The sequence below is a fragment of the Octodon degus genome, unplaced genomic scaffold (assembly GCF_000260255.1).
Source record: "Octodon degus isolate 3935 unplaced genomic scaffold, OctDeg1.0 scaffold00247, whole genome shotgun sequence".
Lineage (NCBI taxonomy): Eukaryota > Metazoa > Chordata > Mammalia > Rodentia > Octodontidae > Octodon > Octodon degus.
Window position 1 is genome coordinate 2,600,488 of NW_004524823.1, and position 4,734 is coordinate 2,605,221.

Below are 4,734 nucleotides of genomic sequence, written 5' to 3' on the forward strand. Positions count from 1 at the left end.
CCTTTATAGTTTTAAGACTTTTTAAAAACAGTTTTAAGACTTTTATATTTTTAAAAGTGCAATAACTCCACTTTATCCACGCTTTTCACCAGTTGACCTTTAATAAGATCAACCTTTCCATCTGTGTTCACTTTCATTTTTATGTGAAAGTGTATTTCTCAGTAAGAGCCAAAATTAGACTTGTGTTTAGTCATCTGACTTCTTCATCATGACGGTAACACTTTGTGCTATGAATACTGATGCATACATTAACTAGTCCGTGAGATATTATAACATGGAAATACATTTATTTTACATGAAAGTGAATCAGTTTCTACTACTTCAGTAGTGAAAACCAGTGATTTTGGTGAGGCTTTATATAAGAACTGAGCAATAAACAGATTTATATCAGGTGTTGAGTAAAATTTCACTCAAAAATAATCCTACATTGTCTAGTGTGCATTCTGATTCCAGTATAATATAGGTTGTGGCCAGCATTCCAATGATCTTTCCCACATTAAGAATTTATCAGTACTAATTCTATCTTTCCCAACTCCAGATATTCTTCAATGGATTTTCATGGATCGTGTGATAGAATTCTAAACATTTAATACAGTTGGAAAGGGCATACATGTGAAGGATTAATTTCATTAATTTATTCTGCCCCCCGATTTTCTGGACATTTTTCAGTGCCTTAAACTTCTCATATTCTTGTTCTTCCAGTGCTCATTGCACGTGTCATGTCCCAAGTTTAGGTTGATTCAAAATTTGCCACTCTTTAGCTTCAGTAATACCTGCTTTTCATTGTAATCTGAATTTAATGTTTCATTAGAAAGCCTTCCCCAAATCCACAGACTAGGTTAAAATTTTATCTGACATGTACCTGTCTAGATAATCTACTCCAGAAAGACAGTCTCTCTATATTTTATCATTCCAACTGTATTGTGGATGGGTTTTCATCCACAAACTACTTATAGAATTAATTGCATCCATTAGTCATAAAGCATAAGCACATAGATAGTATGCATTTTATTTACATATATGATCCCTTCACTGGTGCACTAAAAGTACAGATTTATTTAGTGAAAACCACAGATAGAAGTTATCTGAGAAAATCGAGAGATTGAAAGAAATATGTTAGGGGACCAAATTTATTGAAATTTTGCAAAATGGTTAATGTTACGCAGTGGTAATGAGGAACAATGTATTAAACATGTTCTGTGTTGTCACTGGCCATAGCAAAGTGATGCAATAGTGATCAACAGTTATTATCTATATTCAGTTATGTTTCACATTACAGTTATGTATGGAAGCCACTTCCTAAGCTGAAAATTTTAGTCATCACATGAACATTGGTTCACTGCTTTTGTTCCCACCCATAAACTTTCAGCATTCAATGCTGAGGAGTATGGCTGTTTTGTATGAATAGATCAGTGAAGTATACGAACAGAAATGTGAAGTTTCTAGAGGTTGCTTCTGTAAAAGAGCAGCATGCTTGGGGCTGGGGAAATAGCTTAATAGAATAAGTGCCTGCCTGGCAAGTGCGAGGTTCTGAGTTCATTCTCTGGTACTACAAAAAAAAAAAAAAAAAGCAGAGTACAAGAGGTTCAGCTTCCAGATACTTTCTAAGAAAAGTCATTCAAGTGTTTATCTGGAAAATTTGGACACCATATCAAGTCCCTGCAGGCACAGTTGGAGGCAGGTGTATTACAAAAAATGATCAAAACACAAGAAAATTGAGCGTCCTAAAAATTTATGGAGAAGAATGGTTTCATATAGGCAATATTTGTAGTGGATTTATTTATTCTCCATGAAACACATGGAAAAGGTACTCTCCTTTAGTTTAGTGGTTCATTTTAAATATTCATGAAATGTGCTATTCTCTAACCTCTGGCATAACATGAGATTAGTAACAATTGAAAGCTTCATTTACACGAAATCGACAGAGTACTGGTGTTGTTCTATGACCCTCAAGAGCATGTTTCCTTAGACCCTTGGCTTCCATATAAACAATGTTGGCATTTTTAATGTGCATGCTTTTGTCTTCTGACTCAAAGGCAGATACTCTGCCAATAGTGTTCAGAGAGGTTATTGCAACTTTGGGGACCTTAGGGTGTGTCCCCAGTGTTCTAGAGCTCCAAGAAAAGTGCTGTTTGTGAGCCTTCTCAGAGCAGACAACTGCCAGTCTTGCTTCAGAGCTCCTCTCCTCCTGGCATGGGGGAGGACATATGCATGTGAACCCTAAGAATCTACTGATATTAAAGAGTGGGTGCAGAGGACTGCAAGCTTAAGCAAAAAAACTTTCCTATATGGACCAATTGAATTTTCCTGTGAAGACCAAATATTGAAGCCCATTTTGAGTATATGGCAGATGCGTCTAAGAAGAGAAATCTCTTGGTATTATAATGTCCAGAACAAGGAGTATTTCAGAGAGTGTTAGCAAAGATTAGGTGACTATCCAATCTTTTTAAATTATTATCTCAGTCTTTGAGGTAGCATATGGATAGTGAATCACTAGAGATAATGCCCGTCCATTTTCTGTGGATGAAAGTCCAAAAGTAAAACTGTAACCAAGACAAATGGCAAAATTCTTGTTTTCATGTAGATTTGCACAAAGTCAAGTCCCTTATTGGGCTCAATAAATATTTCTCAGATACTTGAGAGGAGGAGTTCAAGGATGTCTTTGTCATATCTTACATTGTGCTCAGCACAGGTGATACAAGAGAAGATTTTGAGGTGATTGAAGTTTTAGAGACACAGTATACTTGCTTAGACTAAAATTTTGTTATAATGTAGAAAAAATGATTGGGAAATAAAGCATGAAGTATGAATGTGAAAGAAACAAAGTAGAAAATACTAAGGCAGGGCGATTTTATAGAAAAGTAAAATAACGCACATCTTTAAATTCACTTTCTGAGATTTAAGACCATTTTTAGTTAGATGTAGAACAAGGTGGTCTTAATAAAATCTTGGTAGAATCTGAACCCGCAAGTACTAGAATGAATGAATGAATGAATGAATGAATGAATGAATGAACAAGTGATTGAAGCTTGAAACTTGGTTTTGGTAAGTTTCTGGAGGACTTAAGTAAACTGAGATTGCCATAAAGTCACTTTTACCAAGAAAGAAGGCATAAAACTTATTCCAAAAGCCATCAGCTCTTGGCCCCCTGATTTTAATTTGAAAGTCCCTTTACCTATTTTACTAACACAGCTAGGACACTTGACATGGATTCTGTTAGGACAGCCTTAAGATAACATCAGTGTTGAGATTATATTAAGAGAAATGGAATAAGGTTCTGTCTACATTTTTCTGAAATGAAGTTTTTTTTTAATTTTGAGGAGACAAATTATGATTAGGTAATCAAAAGTTTAGTAGGTACCTTAAGAGTAATTTTTGATATTTTGTTCTATAATCCTATTAAACCTATTGTTTTTGACAAAAGGTATTTGATCGTTCTTAGGGTTGTCCTGGTATACTGTATTTACTTCAAATATCTGCCTATAATACTTGTAATAAGTTCTTTATTTTGTTTTTCTTTTCTTTTCTTTTTTTTTGTAGCAGGAATCAAACTCAGGACATTGCACTTGTCACAGGCACTTGTAACACTGAGTCACATCCCTGGCCCTTGCTACACTTTTATCCCAGACATCAATATAGTAGTTTTTGGTTCACGGTTAAACAAATCAGAATAAAGATAGATCCTCTGTATCCCCTGTATTCCCACAGCCTCCTATAACGCTAACATGACAGAATGGTAGCTTGGTCACAATCCATATGAATATACGTTAGTAAGCCCTTATTACACAAAGTACCTAGTTTATATAAAAATGAATCTTTTCTGTTGTATAATGTATGTATTTAGATAAATATACAATAATATGTATCTACCAGTATATTTTCATACACAATATTTTCACTATGATAAACATCCTCTACCTTATGTCTATTCAATTTCTTCCCAAACTTATAGAACCACTAGGTTTTTTCCTGTCTTCACAGTGTTGCTATGTGCTAATTGAAATTTTACAATGTGTAGGTTCAGCATACTGGATTTTATGATTAATTATGTGCTTGAAATTTCTTCTGCAACATTAATTACTTAACTCCTCTTAGTTTCAGTCTTGGACAATATGTGGACACAGGAAAATGAAGACAAGTGAGCACATAGCACACATCACTGGAAGTCCAACAGCCAGTGCTATGCTTCATCACAGCAGAAACTTTCCCAAGCCTAGTCTTGAAAGATTTTCCTTCAACATTCTTGTCTTCTGAGATCTGACCAGAATCTCTCATCAAGCATTGCTTGAGGTGTTCCAGGGCTGCTTCTTCATCTGGCATCTTCAAATTTTTTCAAACCCTTCTTGCAAGGCAGTTCCAAGGCTCCTGAACAACGTGCATAGGTACAGTCATGTCAATCACTCCAATTCTCTGGTAACAAAATTTGTCTTGGTTACATTTTTCATTGCTGAGTGAAAATATCCAACGTACAAGTTAAAAAAGGAAAGGCTTACTGTAGCTCACCACTGTAGGGGTTTTACTTCACAGTTGGAAGGCTCCAAGGCAGGAGGGCTTCGGAGAGGGACACTGAAGAGAAGAAACAGTTCCTGATGGGCAGAAAGCAAAACAGTGAAGTAGGAAAGAAGGAGCAAGAGACCATGGAAGCCTCATTTCTGCTCTTAAAGGCCTTCCCACTACCCATACCCCGAACATGCCAAACCAATCAATGGACTAATTTAGGAATCACACACCCTT